General features: G+C 46.1%; 1 protein-coding gene across 3 annotated transcripts in view; it reads left to right on the top strand.

Annotated features, from left to right (window-relative positions):
• The window catches only part of KCNIP3 (potassium voltage-gated channel interacting protein 3), a 135,436-nt gene that overhangs the window by 87,123 nt on the left and 30,840 nt on the right, over window positions 1-17,473 (top strand). The gene's annotated exons all lie outside the window — the stretch shown is intronic.

Genomic DNA, 17,473 nt, shown 5'->3' with positions numbered 1-17,473 from the left:
AAAGAAAGCTGGAGAAATCACGGTGGTGGCTGAAAATGGAGCATCAGTGCTTCTCTCCTGGCTTGGTCTGACTTAACTGTGTTTTAGATGGCTGATTTATTGTTTTCCTCTGTGTTTACTGGTCTTTTATTGTATGGTGTGACTGTATATTATCTATAAGCTACCTTGACAAACTTTTTTGCACTATAAGGCGGGGTAGGAATTTTAGAATGAATGAATTCATAAAGATGCTGGAACCATACCTTTCTCGAACAGTTAATGTCTCCAGAGGTTCTATGGGAGAGGAGCTCTGATTGACTCCACATAGATCGTTCTCACTGTTCTTTGGGGGCGTAGTCCCTATGTACAACCCAGTCCCCGCAGGCTCATGGCCTGGCACATCAAGCTTGCCACTCTTGACTCTGGTGATAAAGATCCTGCAATTAGAACTTAGTGAGCAATTCTGTTGACAGTGCATGAGATGCATTAGGATCTCACTCCTTCTCTCACGGCTGGGTTGATACTGCAGATGTAGCGGAAGTACTGGGTAAGAAAGACTTAATCATCCACAAAAGTCATTTCTCGGTCCTTGCATCTGAGTCAAGTCTCCTCTGATACAAATAATTACTGCAGAAGATCTACTCTGAAGCAGACTGCATCCTTCGTTACTCCCAGAGATCTGTAGAAAAAAAGAGATCTCCATCTGTTGTGGTGACTGCCTCTCTTTTCCCTCCATGACCCTCTTCTCACAGAAGCTGTGCAAAGGAACACCCCGCTGAGCTCCTCTGGGGCCAGGGGACCTGGCCAGCTCACCTTCTGCACAACAAACTACCCTGGCCGTTCCCCTGGGGTGCAATTGAGTTTGGCACTTGTGGTTTCCTCATCTCTGGAGATGTCTTGCTTCTGGTAGCATCAAGACAAAGAAGCTAGACACTAGCACGGGTCGGTACCCAGCGTGCAATCCAAAGACAGTTGGGGATGGGCTGTAGCTCAGAGGCAGAGTCCCTGCTTTGCATGCAGGAGGTCCCAGGCTCAATCCCTGGCATCTCCAGGACTAGAGAAATTCCTGCCTGAAACCCTGGAAAGCTGCTGCTGCCAGTCAGTGTGGACAATACTGGGATAGATGAGTCAAGGGTCTGACCCACTAGAAGGCAGCTTCCTGTGTTCCTAGAAAGTCCAAAGCCATTAGTGTCACCCTAGGGGAAGGTCTACTTGTGAGGAGAGATTTACTCATGAGTAACTCCTTTCTCACAGGCTCCTCTGGTGGCTGCTTCATCTGGCAGCTGGCCAGCATCTTGCGCTCCTTCGGACTCCTCAGTAGCTCATCTTCCAACTCCGCATCTCAAGGAGGCAATTTGGATGCTGTCACTCCTGAGAGGCCAAGATCTTCCTGTCTCATGGACCCTTAATTAGCACGATGCACTGCTTCGTAAGCTATGGAACAGGGATCCAGGCCCATTTGGGACCCTCCTATTGCCATGTGCTTATCCTGGAGCACCCCATCACATTCCAGCCCACGTAGGAGCTGGTGGGCACCAGAGACGCGTCTGAAGGTTAACAGGGCCAGTGAGGGGACAAGGAGGAGCTCCCAGAACCGTTCCCAGCCTGACACCCTCCAGATGTGTTGGACCACAACTTTGGTCATATTGGCTGGGAATGATGGGAGTTGTAGACCAAAACATCTGGAGGGCTCCAGTTTGGGGAAGGCTGCAGTGGCAGGTGGTGGACAGAGGTGCAGAGGCACCACAGTGGCAGGTATCCCAGCCAGTAGCAAAGTGTGCAGCATCAGGGTTCGCTCCATGGTAGCCACTGACATTTTCCAAACACCCGATCACAAACGAAGCCTTCACATATCTTGAGCAGGCTTGTGCTCAAAGCTCCTCCAAGTTAAAGTTGTGAATGGCCTTCCCCTGTAGTTTGTCACAAGCCCCCTAGTATTCATAGGTCATAGAATCATAGAATAGTAGGGTTGGAAGGGGCCTATAAGACCATCGAGTCCAGCCCCCTGCTCAGTGCAGGAATCCAAGTCAAAGCATCCCTGACAGGTGGCTGTCCAGCCTCGTCTTGAATGTAATTGGTAATTGGTTCCATTGTCGTATTGCTCTAACAGTCAGGAAGTTTTTCCTGATGCTCAGCTGGAATCTGGCTTCCTGTACCTTGAGCCCATTATTCCGTGTCCTGCACTCTGGGATGATGGAGAAGAGATCCTGGCCCCCTCTGTGACAGCCTTTCAAGTACTTGAAGAGCGCTATCATATCTCCCCTCAGTCTTCTCTTCTCAAGGCTAAACATGCCCAGTTCTACCAGTTTCTCCTTGTAGGGATTTGTTTCCAGTCCTCTGATCATCTTCGTTGCCCTCCTCTCTGGTTTGTCTGCATCCTTCTTAAAGTGTGGTGCCCAGAACTGGGCACAGTACTCCAGATGAGGCCTAACCAGTGCTGAGTAGTGGGGAACTAGTACTTCACATGATTTGGAAGCTATACTTCCATTAATGCAGCCCCAAATAGCATTTGACCTTGAACACACTCCAGGAGAGAGCGCAGGACAGGAAGGCCTGGCGTGCTATGGTCGATGGGGTCACGAAGAGTTGGACACGATTTAACAACTCAACAACAACAAAATAGCATTTGCCTTTTTTGCAGCCACTGCAGTTAAACTGCTTCTGTACATGGATGCTCTGTTTAGCTTTCCAGACTCATAGCCCTTGCTAGACCTTCCCTCCCTGAATGTGTCTCCCCTCTCATCCTTGTTTAAACGGTGGCTATCACCACAATCTAAAAAACGATAGAATGATCTCAGTACGAATCCAAGGCAAACCATTCAACATCACAGTAATTCAAGTCTATGCCCCAACCACTGATGCCAAAGAAGCTGAGGTTGATCAGTTCTATGAAGACCTACAACACCTTCTAGAACTAACACCAAAAAAAGATGTCCTCTTCATCATAGGGGATTGGAATGCTAAAGTAGGAAGTCAAGAAATAACCGGGATATCGGGCAAGCATGGCCTTGGTGTACAAAATGAAGCAGGACAAAGGCTAATAGAGTTTTGCCAAGAGAACACGCTGATCATAGCAAACAGTAATTTCCAACAGCACAAGAGGCAACTCTACACATGGACATCACCAGATGGTCAATATCGAAATCAGATTGATTATGTCCTTTGCAGCCAAAGATGGAGAAGCTGTATACAGTCAGTCAAAACAAGACCTGGAGCTGACTGTGGCTCAGATCATGAGCTTGTTGTTGCAAAATTTCGGCTTAAATTGAAGAACATAGGGAAAACCACTAAACCATTCAGGTATGACCTAAATCATATCCATTATGAATATACAGTGGAGGTTACAAATAGATTTAAGGGATTAGACCTGATAGACAGAGTGCCTGAGGAACTATGGACAGAGGTCCGTAACATTGTTCAGGAGGCAGCAACTCAATCCATCCCCAAGAAAAAGAAATGCAAGAAAGCCAAGTGGCTGTCTGATGAGGTTTTACAAGTAGCTGAGGAAAGAAGGGAAGTGAAAAGCAAGGGAGAAAGGGGAAGATACACTCAACTGAATGCAGATTTCCAGAGAATAGCAAGGAGAGACAAGAAGGCCTTCTTAAATGAACAATGCAAAGAGATCGAGGAAAACAACAGAATGGGAAAGACTAGAGATCTTTTCAAGAAAATCGGAGATCTCAAGGGAACTTTCTGTGCAAAGACGGGCATGATAAAGGACAAAGAAGGCAGGGACCTAACAGAAGCAGATGAGAATAAGAAGAGGTGGAAAGAATACACAGAAGAACTCTACAGGAAAGATCTTAATGTCCCTGATAGCCATGATAGTGCACTCACTGAACTTGAGCTGGACATCCTAGAGAGTGAAGTCAAGTGGGCCTTAGGAAGCATTAGTAACAACAGAGGTAGCGAAGATGACAGTATTCCAGCTGAGCTATTTAAGATCCTAAAAGATGATGCTGTTAAAGTGCTGCACTCAATATGCCAACAAATTTGGAACACTCAACAATGGCCACAAGACTGGAAAAGGTCAGTTTACATTCCAATTCCAAAGAAGGGCAATGCCAAAGAGTGTTCAAACTACCATACAATTGCACTCATTTCACATGCCAGCAAGGTGATGCTCAAAATCCTACAAGCTAGGCTTCAGCAGTATGCGAACCGAGAACTACCGGAAGTACAAGCTGGGTTTTGAAGAGGCAGAGGAACTAGAGATCAAATCGCCAGCATTCGCTGCATCATGGAGAAAGCAAGAGAATTCCAGAAAAACGTCTATTTCTGTTTCATTGACTACGCTAAAGCCTTTGATTGTGTGGATCACAACAAACTGTGGCAAATTCTTAAAGTGATGGGAGTACCAGACCACCTTACTTGTCTCCTGAGAAACCTGTACGAGGGCCAAGAGGCAACAGTAAGAACCGGACATGGAACAACCGATTGGTTCAAAATTGGGAAAGGAGTATGACAAGGCTGTATATTGTTGCCCTTCTTATTTAATTTATATGCAGAGTACATCATGAGAAACGCCGGGTTGGATGAATCACAGGTTGGAATTAAGATTGCCGGGAGAATTATCAACAACCTCAGATACGCAGACGATACCACTCTAATGGCAGAAAGCAAAGAGGATCTAAAGAGCCTCTTGTTGAGGGTGAAAGTGGAGAGTGCAAAAGCTGGTTTGAAACTTTCATTATACGAACCTTTGTCGGCTCAACATTAAAAACATGAAACTCAACATTAAAAAAATGAAGATCATGGCATCTGGCCCCATCACTTCCTGGCATACAGAAGGGGAAGAAATGGAAGCAGTGACAGATTTTATTTTCTTGGGCTCCAAGATCACCACAGACGGTGACTGTAGCCATGAAATTAAAAGACGCTTGCTCTTTGGGAGGAAAGCTATGGCACACCTAGACAGCATAGTAAGAAGCAGAGACATCACCTTGCCGACAAAGGTTCGTATAATGAAAGTTATGATTTTCCCAGTAGCAACGTATGGCTGTGAGAGCTGGACTATACAGAAGGGTGAGTGCCAAAGAATCAATGCTTTCGAACTGTGGTGCTGGAGAAGACTCTTACAAGTCCCCTGGACTGCAAGGAGGTCAGATCAGTCAATCCTAAAGGAAATCAACCCTGAGTGCTCATTGGAAGGACAGATACTGAAGCTGAAGCACAAATATTTTGGCCACCTAATGCGAAGAGAAAACTCCCTGGAAAAGGCCCTGATGCTGGGAAAGATTGAAGGCAAAAGGAGAAGGGGACGGCAGAGGATGAGATGGCTAGATAGCATCACCGCTGCAATGAATATGGACTTGAGCACACTCCGGGAGAGAGCACAGGACAGGGAGGCCTGGCGTGCCATGGTCCATGGGGTCACGAAGAGTCGGATACGACTGAACGACTGAACAACAACAACAATCACCACAATTTATGGCACTTATCAGGAATTAATGATCCTCCGCCTTGCCTGACTTTAGAATTAGAGATGGGGAAGAAATTCATTCAATTCGCATTTGAATGCAAATGCACCTAAATTCATTCTTTCTAACCAATACGCGAACTGAAACTCAATTGCCTTTGAAATTTAGACTTCTCTAAATTTTGAAACAGAGTCCTCCAATCGAAAAACGAGTACAAAAATGCACATATTAGGGAAACTGCACACACACAATATTAGAGAAAATAATGTTCAAAATGTGTTATGTTAGGAAAAATGCTTGCAAAAGAGTGTATATCAGGGCGAGATTGAAAAAATGAGATACTGAGAGAAACTGAAATTGGCAGGTTCATCCATCCCTGTTTAAAACTTGAGTTCAACTTGAGACTTCTTGATTTCTCTGCCTCCAGCAGCTCCTATGAAAGGAAGTAGGGGAAGGCTGCAGTGCAGACAGACAGGTCAAAGGCTCCTGCTGGAACTCCTTTGTGTCGACTTGGACACTTTCTGACCCCTCTGCAGTACTGAAGAAGTACTTCCTGTTTCCAACCCAAGCCAACTGCTGGACACACAGTAGGACAGCTTTCCCTGGTGTTTTGGTTTACAACTCCCAGGATTCCTGACCCTTGGCCATGCTGGCAGGGGCCGATGGGAGCTGAAGTCCCAAACATCTGGAAGGCAACAGGTTGGGGAAGACTGTGGCAGGATGATGGTTTTTGCCAGAGGCATGGGCTGTGGATGCTCTCACCGGAGGGGATGAATCCCATGGAGTGGCTCTCACATTTGGTCATGTGAGCCAGGGTGGTGTAGTGGTTAGAGTGTGAGTCTGGGACTCTGAAGATCCAGTTGTAGTCCCCACTTGGCCATGAAGCTCACTGGGTGACTTTGGGCCAGTCATGGACTCTTAGCTTAACCTACCTCACAGGCTTGTGAGGATAAAAGGAAGAGAGGAGGACCATGTAAGCCACCTTGGGTTCCTTGCAAGAGGAAAAAAGGTGGGATAGAAATGTGACCATACATACATACATACATACATACACTGTTGTGTATGTAATACAGCTGCCTTCTCTTGCTGCTGCTCCCTAAATCCTGGCTCTTTATCTTAGTGCCAGTGTGACTCTTAACTCCAGTTCATAACTACTATAGTCCTTAGGTTGTAGGTACATTCCTGAGAGGAAAAGAGACCTGTGGCACCTGAGAGACAAACGCATTCATTGTAACATGTTCATTATGTCATAGGCTTTTTGTGGACTGGAGTTCATCTGATGGAGTCGACTCTAGTCCACAAACGCTCCTGCCGTAATAAATGTGCTAGTCTTAAGATGCCACAAGTTTCTTTATGGATTTTGCCACAACAAACTCACACCGCCACCCCTGTGGAAAGTCCGGACACCACCACCAGTAGTCACCAGATGGGTTATAGTGACAGAGAGTCAAGGTTGCACTTGAAGCCATTGTTTTTTCTGAAATCCTGACTGTGAGCTGGTGTAGGTTAGTGGCTTTGGGTGAAGACAGGCGTAACATTTTAAGTGAGGTCAAAATGTTTAAGTACTGTAAGTGCATGCTCGCACTCTCTCTCTCTCTCTCTCTCCCCCCTCTCATCTCCTGCCTTGCTTTCTTCACTTCTCTGATATTGTTCCCCTCATTACATCCAGAATCACATCTTCCCTGTCTCATTTTCACCCTTTCCCCCTCATTGCTTCCTAGCATGAGAAGTTGGCCCTCCATGGCTCCCTTCAAACACCAGATCTATCTTTCTATCTTTCTATCTTTCTATCTATCTATCTATCTATCTATCTATCTATCTATCTATCTATCCTTCCTTCCTTCCTTCCTTCCTTCCTTCCTTCCTTCCACCTACCTACCCACCCACCCACCTACCTACCTACCTACCTGCTGGCTGAAGACACAGTGTATTCCTCCAGGTTTTGCCTGCTCTCTGGGAAATTAAATTAGAAGGGTGGGGGACCAGTGCTTGGAGGTTTCAGGACTGTCTGAGACAGTTTCCTTTATTCCTAACCTGTGCATGTAAACAGGTAATCCCAGCAGCTGAAACTGAGTGGAGTCGAGACAGAACTCCACTGGCTCAGCCCTTCTCAGCCCGTAATAGTAGCTGATAGCTCTAGCACACATGCATTCATTTGAGTTTTTAAAGGCTTTTTGTGTCTGTGCTGGTGACTGTGCTGCAGCAAGGAGTCCTAAAAGTTAACTGTGGACAATTTGAATAGGTAGTTACTTTGCTTGTCACTGTCTAGCCATTTCAGTGGATGGCCCATCCCTGCATTTTCTGAGAACAACCCACTCCAGAGAAGAGTATCCTTTACCCTTGGTGAGCAGTTTACGAGGTTATAGGTACTTGCTGCAGGCAGTAAAGTGCTTGCAATAATATGTTTACAAGGTGCTGGAAGAATGCCAGGAGGTGGGAGCAAATTGACTTTAGATCCAGCAGTGATCCAATGTGTCCCTGCTTTGCTGGAGGATGCTGTAATTCATCATGTCTGTGTGTGGGACCCCTCTATTTTTAGGAAGGGGTTAGGGAACTCTTGGCTGGTTGTCACCCTAGAAGAAAGGTCTTGACAACTGAGCTTTTTGACAGAAAAGGTTGTGTTATCTGGAGCTATTCAATGGGCTGGAGTGCTGATTAATGGCTTTCACCTCTACCTTTGGATTAGGTTTCCAGAATAGTTCTCTGTCCAAATAAGGAACTGAGTTTTCACAATAGCTGGTCCTGTATTTTGTCACTTGAAAACTTGTCATTACAGCTCCATCATGACCTGATATAGATGACTTGAAGAAAAAGGGGGAATGCTTATCAAATTTATCCCACAAAATTGGGTGGGATAGCCAAGACTTTCAAAGACCGAAACAAAATTCAAAATGATCTTGATAGGTTAGAAAACTGGGCAGGAAATAACAGAATTAAATGTAACAGAGACAAGTGCATAGTTCTTCATTTAGGAAAGAGAAATCAAATGCATCGATATAAGATGACTTGACAATAGTATGTATGAAAAGGATCTCGGAGTTGTAGTTGATGGCAAACTGAATATGAATCAACAGTGTGATGTGGCTGCAAAAAAGGCAAGTATAAGTTTAGGTTGTGTCAATAGAAGTATCATTTCTAAATCATGGCAAGTAATAGTTCCACTCTAGTCAGTCCTCACCTTAAATATTGTGTCCAATTTTCTACACCACAGCTTAAGAAGGATTTGGATAAACTGGAAAGAGTTTGGAGAAGGGCAACAAAGATGATCAGGGGACTAGAAACTAAGTCCTACAAGGAAAAGTTGAAGGAACTGGGTATGTTTAGCCTTGAAAAGAGAAGACTGGGGGTGGGGTGGGGGTATGATAGCACTTTTCAAGTCCCTAAAGGGTTGTCCCACAGGAGAGGGCAAGAGTCTCACCTCTTTGACCCCAGACTGTAGGACATGAAATAACGGGCTTAAGTTACAGGAAGGCAGATTTTGGTTGAACGTAAGGAGAAACATCCTAAGGGTCAGAGCAGTCAGACAATGGAAACAACTGCCCAGGGGAGTGTTGGACTGTCCATCGCTGGGGATCTTCAAGCAGAGACTGGGCTCTGTCAGGGAGGCTTGAAACTGGATTCCTGCACTAAGCAGGGGCTGGACCCACTGGCCTATTTGGCCCCTTCCGACTCTAGGATTCTATGATTTCACCTTAACAATGGTTTTGGGTTTGCTTGTTTTTACCATTTCCTGTTCAAATTCCATTCAAAGTGAAGCACAGAGTTTCTGGAAAATTTGAAGACAGAAAATAATACTGGGTTGGATCTAGATTTAGGTGGGTGCAACTGGGCTGCTGAAAGTGGGCTTTCCTGACCCCCTCCTCTGCATGGCAGCCCCTCCAGCCCCCTAAAAGATGGTAAGGGGACCCTGCTGACTTGGGTGAGCTGTGGTACATGGGGGTGTGTGTGTGAGAGAGGAATCCCCCCAAATTGAGCGGAGGCACTTTCTGTGAGTGGAGCCTTTCCAAAGCCATCAGAAGGCAGATCCTGGGTTCATCCCACTGTTGGTTTGTTTTTAACGTTACCTGTCAAATGTTTTACTTACCCAGCAAACTTGGTTATTTCCTTCCACATGGCTCAGAAACAATATATAAAATAACCTCCCACAAACTCTTCATGCACAAGAAGGTACAAAATAAAATAAAAAACGATTATACAGATGTGATTGGGAAATAGAATGCACTGAAGTCCAAAACTGTACAAGAAGTATTTCATGGATGATTTGTACATTGATTCTTATGAGGCCATAGAAAACAAAGAAAAACTTTTTGTTTGGGGTGGGTGCTTGGCCACACTGGCAGTGGATGATGGCAGTTGTAGTCCAACTGGAAGGCACCAAGTTGGGGACTGCTGCTGCATGGGCTACTTAGGGATAACAACAACTGCGAGATATTAGAACATAAAAACATAAGGAGAGCCACGCTGGATCAGACCAAGGAATCAGATTGTGTTCACACAGTGGCCAACCAGCTGTCGACGAGGAACCCACAAGCAGGGCATGAGTCCAACAGCACCCTCCCACCCATGTTCGCCAGCAACTGGTGTACAGAGGCACACTGCTTCTGATACTAGAGCTAATACATAGCTATCAGGACTAGTGGCCATTGATGGCTTTATGCCCTGATCTCTTTTTCTCCCACTAATGCTATGAGTGCCCAGATTAAAAATGCCAACTTGAGCTTCACCCTGTCTCTGTCAGCACCTATGATCCTCCAACCATCTATTCTGGGGGTGTCTGTACACTGAACCTTGACTGCACAAGTGCGTGCAGAGACCATGGCTGCGCACGAGGACCTTTGCACAAGAGCCGACGTCCACGCACAAAATGTGACATTGATTTGAGGATACTGCAGTATAAAGGAGTGTCGCTTAGGTGCCTGATTCCCAGCAGCTGTTGCATAGTTAATGCTGACTTAAAATGGTTCTGCCTCGTTTATCTGACTAAGGGCCTTGCTACACGTGACATATAATAGTTAATAGTGCAGTTACCTACGTGTTTCCACGTGATCTTTGCAATATGTCCCTACAGGTGTCCTTTCTGGAAAAAGCCGGTTTTAAACATTTCACTGGAGTGTACAAATGACTTTAAGAAGTTCATCACACATTTAAAAATAATAATGAAAAAGGATATGGAAATTATGCAGCTCTGGTATTTAATTTTAGCCAGGACAACATGCTTAACCACCCTTATCTTATTAGGGACTAGGGAATGGAGAGTGTGAGTTGGAGGTGCTGGACTGCTAAAGCTGTCAGTGCTTTACAAGGATGAGTTCCCCAGTAGACAGTCACCGTGAGTCTCTGCTGAATCAAGGTTAAAACAGTTATTTTTCCTAACTTAACGGAAAACAAAAACAATTTTACCTGGAGATTCTCTCTCTTCTATGGCAGATCAGTGGGGGAGAATGGAGTGGGCAGCACTTAATTTCTAGAAAAAGTTGCCATCGTTTGAGCAAATCAGGAAACACGCACAACCCTCTGATCTGGGAATTCTTTACCCTAAAATCCCTGATGAATGGAGGCTCTCAGTGGTGAGAGAAATGCACTGTGCACATACTCAAGGACCTTCCATCTTTACTTCAGATGTTCTACAGTTGAACCCCAGTAATGAAAACAGATGCCAGGGCTAAGCCCTAGTACAGTCTGGGGGCACACAACAAAATATCAAAGAAGGGAGCAGAGTGGGGGGATGGCAACATACAGCGCTACTCTAGGAGCCAAGAGACAGTGTGATGCAGTGTTTACAGTGTGAGACTAGGACTAAGGAGACCCAGGTTCAAATCCCATGAAGCTCACTGGATGACCTTGGGCCAGTCAATATATCTTAGCCTAACCTACCTCACAGGGTTGTTGTGATGAACGAGTGGGGAGTGCACCACATGAACCACCCTGAGCTCCTTGAGGAAGGATGGGATAAAAATATAGCAATAATATGAAGTGGCAGATGTGGGTTGTCATTAAAGGGTGACTAAGTGGGAGACAGAGTGTGCCCCAAGGGGGACAGAATCTGCTCTAAATGTCTTCTGCATGCTGAAATGAATAGGGACAGGGCAAGAGCATAATAGCTAATTTCTATGAAACACTGACGTTTTAAACTATTGTAATTATTATATATATCTAAAGATGTTTGGCAGGTTATAAATGTATGTAAACAATATTGAAGAGGCAATCCCCCAAAATGCACATTTTATTTAAAGTCTTGTAATGTCAGTTGTTGTTGTTCAGTCGTTCAGTTGTGTCCGACTCTTCATGACCCCATGGACCATAGCACGCCAGGCCTTCCTGTCCTCCGCTCTCTCCCGGAGTGTGCTCAAGTCCATATTCATTGCATCGGTGATGCTATCTAGCCGTCTCATCCTCTGCCGTCCCCTTCTCCTTTTGCCTTCGATCTTTCCCAGCATCAGGGTCTTTTCCAGGGAGTTTTCTCTTCGCATTAGGTGGCCAAAATATTTGAGCTTCAGCTTCAGTACCTGTCCTTCCAATGAGCAGTCAGGGTTGATTTCCTTTAGGATTGACTGATTTGACTCCTTGCAGTCCAGGGGACTCGTAAGAGTCTTCTCCAGCACCACAGTTCGAAAGCATCAATTCTTTGGCGCTCAGTCTTCCTTATAGTCCAGCTCTCACAGCCATACGTTGCTACTGGGAAATGTAATGTCAATAGCTACTATCAAAGACAAAAGTCCATTTTGAAATGTCATTGTGGTTATATTGCAGACCGGGGGGGGGGGGGGCTGCTTCTTAGTGGAATGGAGGGGGTATTGCAGCTTGTAGCAGTCAGGGTGTCGGGACCTAACTACATGTTACACACAGGCACTTGTAAGTGAACTCTGTCAGTTTTCGGGAAACACCACTTGGGAGCTGGAGAAGAGGTGTGTGTGCCTGGAACCCAATGGGGAAAGAGGGGGTGGTTTGTTCAGCCCTTAGATGAGCCCCAGATGCAGTGTTTGATGATCTACATAAGAGCATTCTTGCCTTCATGGGATATTTTACTGATTTATTTATTTGTTCACCACTCTGGAATCTGTTTAGATGTGGAGCGCTATGTAAATCTTGTTTAATTAATTAATTAATTAACTAACTAACTAAGATATTTATAGGCTGTCTTTCAGCTATAATGCTCCTGTTAGATAAAAGGTTCTTGCTTTCGGTTGAAAGAAAGGATGCCAGGCAGGCAGCAGTGGATCCAACACTATTTTATTAGTCGTTTTGCAAAACGGGTACAGAGCAGTCTGGACCCCAAGCTAAGCATGCATAAGTCTTTTTATACTTCCGCCCCCTATACATTTTTGCTAGTGATAAGACATTTTAACCGACTAAGCTACTAGCTGACACAGCAGAAGCGTGACCTGCAGATGTACAATGAGATAATGTCGGCATGTTTATTTTTGTGATTATGCTTATGTGACTGTCTTAACCATGTTTTACGACTTCCCTTTTTAGCAGATGTACACTGCCACTGGACATGTGTGTCCAGTGGGCTCAATAGTTATGGCTAATAGCTCAAAGGTCCAGCAAAGAGCTGACAGTCAAAGAATAAGAGGACAGTCTTTTTCTAACAATTCCCTCCTTTAAGTCTTTACTCATGTCTTAAAGCATTTTAGAATGGAGTTTCTTTATCAGAACAATAAAGCAAGAGCATCTGTTTTGACAAAGCAGTTTCAGTTAATCGCTGGGATAAGCCTCTGATGCAGGGGATAATGCAACAACCAAATAATACTAAAACTCCTACCACCACTACAAGCGAAATAAGGATTGAGGCTGCTAGGTGTTTCCATTTTCCAAACCATCTCTCTAACCAGGCGGTTACGGGGTTGTTAATCCCTGAATTCTCGGCTAATTCTTTGGACAAGGCGGTGAGGCCCCGCAAAGCCCTTGTTACCATGCCGTCTGGGGCGGTGTTGTTAGGGATGAAGGTGCAACGTCGTCCACCTAGCATGACACAAACCCCTCCTTTTTCTGCTAACATCATATCAAGAACACGCCGATTTTCCCAGGCCATTTGGCTGGTGGCATCTAGCTGCTCAGCCAATCCTTTTATAGCATCTCGGGTATAGTTTATAAACCTTTGTTGATTATAATAAATGTAATTGATCCAATCTAGATTTTTGTTAATAGTCACCCACCAAAACAGGGTAGATTCAAATCCTGCAGCAATTTGATTTCTTCCTTTGAACTCATCTGGCACTCCCCTTGGTACTCCTATGGAGTCAATGTATATTCGATCATCAAAAGGGGTTACTGATCGTTTCTGCTAGGGTTGACTAGTCCTTTCTGCTGGATGATATGCAGTTGAAAAGGGGACTGCCAACTGAACTAACCCACAAGCTCCAGACTAATTGGAGGGCAACACCTCATACAACTCTAGACCCCCACAGTACCACCAGAGATCAGCTCGTGGGATTGAAAGGGAATTATTCCTAAAGCGGGTGGAATTAACACATCTTATTTTATTCGTCAGGTTCCCTATGTGCCCCTCTGTGTCTGCAAGGTTTCGGTGTATGCATCCGGTATGGTTTCTTCTTTGCAAGAAGACTGTGGAAGGTCTAACACGATCTTTTAATTTGAGTGGGGGGTATAACTTATTGAGGGTTTGGCATTCCTCTTCTCCCCATGCTTCAGGATGTTGGAACAAACGGATCACACAGGTGAGGAGAGAAGGAGAGTCCCACCCCAGAGGAAAAGGCAGCACCTTTGCTACCAATCTTCCTGTGGCACAAACAAAAGTCAGACTTATTTAAGGACTTGGCTGTATACTTTATCCACTCTAACCACACATTATCAGTTTCCTCTGTTATTGGGATTCCTAACCTGGTTCTCCAGGGACGCCTCTCTTTCTCGGGGATTTGTACCAGAAGTGGTTTGAGGGGCGTAGGTGTGACATTTTGGGGTTTTATTTTAAAGCTGTCAAGCCCAAACCCTTGAGGTATCACCATCTATGTTAATATTTTTTTGACTAGCATTACCAACACCACCCACAATACTTGCTTCATATTACAAGTTTTTTGTAATTCGAACCCAAGCTTTTCCCAGATGTTGTGACTTGTATATTACAGGCGATTGTGGCTCCTGGATGGCTTCTTCGCCTGTGTCCCTGGCAGCTTCCGGAGGGGTGCCAGGGAGCAAAGGACCGTTGCCCGTGTCCTCCTGTTCTTTCTGGGTGACAGGAGGAAGCAGGGGTCGTTTAAATGGCTTTAACCGGCTGCAATGTGTCCATTTGCTAGAACCTACAAGTTTTACACATGAGTGGCTGGTTGGTCCCACCAAATAGGGCCCTTCCCACCCTTCCTTTAAAGCTTCTTTATTCCACTTTTTTAGCAACACCTCGTCTCCCATCTGGAAGAGATGGATAGGTGCATCTAACGGCAATCTCTGGAACGGAACGGAATAAGCTCGTAGCTGTGAAAGAACAGACTGTGGAGAAGTCAACTGATCCCTTAGCATCTGATCACCCATCTCCCACTTGACTTCCTCCCTGTTTCCGCAGTGTACCCAAGGCGGGAACCCAAACATCAGCTCGAAGGGGGACAACTTTATGTCCTTTTTTGGCATCCTTCGAAGTTTTGTTAAAGCTATTGGCAGAGCCTCAACCCAAGTGAGCTTTACCCCTTGTTGGAGTTTGGTTAAAGTCTCCTTGAGACTCCGATTGACTCTTTCAACTTGTCCACTTGCCTGGGGCCTCCAGGGGCAATGTAAGTGCCACTCTACTCCCAGAGCCTGTGCCAGCCCCCGTGTAATAACTGAGGTGAAGTGTGAGCCCTGATCGGACTCTATAACTTCGGGCAGGGAGACCGGGGCACCACCTCCTGTAACAACTTAGCAACAACAGTTTTAGTTTGGCAGTTTCTGCATGGAAACGCCTCTACCCACCTTGTCATTTGACACGCTATTCCAAGCAAATACCTGTAACCCCTACATGGTGGCATTTTAGCAAAATCAATCTGCACCCTCTGGAAAGGATAGTAGGCCCAGGGTCACCCTCCTTTTGGCGGAGGGGGTGCCCTGGGAGGGTTGGTTTTCTGGCAGATTTCACAGGTTGCGGCTAGTCGGTGGGTGCGTACAGTTAAGCCAGGGGAAACAAACAGCCTCTTGCAATAGTCAATCATGGCTGATGCACCAGGGTGTCCAAGAGAATGGTGGACTTGTTCTAGAACAGCCCTCTGCAGGGTCTGTGGAAGAAGCAGTCTTCCATCCGTCATCTGGATCCATCCGTCGTCGCAGGGACTTATTCCGTGTTCTTGTGCCATCTGCAACTCACCAGGGGAGTATGTGGGGCGCTCTTTTCTTTTGGGTAAGATGAGGAATGTTCCTTGGATTCCCTCTCCGGCTGCTCTTTTTGCGGCTTCATCTGCCTTCTGGTTTCCCCGTCTCCATTTTTTTTTCTTTTTCTTTCCCATGGGCTCGGATGTGGACAACAGCCACTTGTGAGGGCAGCTGGAGGGCATCCAGAAGATCCACTATTAGGCCGCCATTAGCCAGTGGAGATCCGTTTGCTGTAAGGAATCCCCTCTCCTTCCACAGTTGCCCATGAGCATGCACAACGGCAAAGGCGTTTTTGCTATCGGTATAAATATTTACTCGCTTTCCCTTGCTGGCTTGCAGGGCTCTTGTCAGGGCTACCAGTTCAGCGGATTGGGCGGAGAAATGAGGAGGCAGTCTTTACTCGTGCACACTCTCGTCTAGGGTAACGACAGCCGCTCCTGTATAGCACCTTCCATCCAGCATATAGCTAGACCCATCTACAAACAGATCTTCGGCTCCCTCTATTGGTTCATCCTCAAGGTCTGGTCAACCTTTAGTGTCTAGGTCCAGTACTTCAAGGCAGTCATGATCTGGGAGTCCCGATCCATTTGTGCCCAGTAATGTTGGCAGCAGTGTGGCGATATTAAAGCTAGAGCAACCCTTAAAAGTGAGGTTTTCGTTTGTTAGTAAACCTATTTCATATCGGGAATGCCGGGCCGGGTTGAGAAATTTGCTTCCTCCTCCTGATCTTAAAATTTGTGGCACTCCATGTGGCACCCAGACTTCAGTGGGTCCTCCAATTGTCATCTTCTCGGCCTCGGTGCAGATCAGAGCTGTTGCTGCCACTGCCCTCAAGCAACTTGGCCATCCTCGTGCTACGACATCTAGGACCTTGGAATAATATCCCACTGGTCTCCAAGAGGGCCCTTTTCACTGGCAAAGCACTCCTGAAGCTATGCCCTTATTTTCATGCACATAAAGTCTAAATGGCCGGCTGGGATTTGGTAAGGCCAGGGCGGGCGGTGACACAAGGGCAGCTTTAAGACTGAGGAAAGACTTATTCATTTCCTTAGTCCATTTCCATTTATCCAATCTATCTTTTTGCAGCGCCTCATACAGCGGCCATGCCATTTCTCCATAGTTTGCTATCCATAGTCGGCAGAATCCGGTCAACCCCAGGTATGCCCTTAATTCGCGGGGGGACTTAGGGACAGGAGTGTCACGGATGACTTCGACTCTTTCTTGCCCTAGGCTCCGAGTCCCTTTAGTTAAGTGGTAGCCTAGGAATTTTACAGTTGGTTGGGCCAACTGTACTTTTTCCTTTGACACTTTATAACCTCCCCCCGCTAGATGGTTGAGGAGGGAAACCGTCCCACTTAGGCACGTATTCTTGGCCTTGGCTGAAATCAGGAGGTCGTCACAATACTGGAGGAGATGCACCCCTAAGTGCTGCTGGACCCAGGGTTTGAGGTCCTTTTGGAGCTGCTGGCCAAAGACGACCGGTGAGAGATTGAGCCCCTGAGGGATTACTGTCCATGTTAATTGAACCTTTGACCCTCCCTCTAGGCTCTCCCATTCAAAGGTGAACAAAGGCCTTGAATCAGGGTGGAGGGGGATGCTGAAAAAGGCGTCTTTTAGGTCTATGACAGTGAACCAGGCGTGCTCTTCTGGAATTCCTACAAGGAGGGTGTGTGGATTAGGGACCACAGGATGGGGGGCCTCGATCTGCTGATTAATCAGGCGGAGGTCTTGCACCAAGCGATACCCCTTGCCCCCCCCTTTGGACACAGCGAGGATGG

This window comes from Heloderma suspectum, chromosome 6 (genome assembly GCF_057233095.1).
Source record: "Heloderma suspectum isolate Gila_16-S chromosome 6, 16-S_ref, whole genome shotgun sequence".
NCBI lineage: Eukaryota > Metazoa > Chordata > Lepidosauria > Squamata > Helodermatidae > Heloderma > Heloderma suspectum.
The sequence above is the reverse complement of the archived record's forward strand: the minus strand, read 5'-3'. Positions and strand labels throughout refer to the sequence as shown.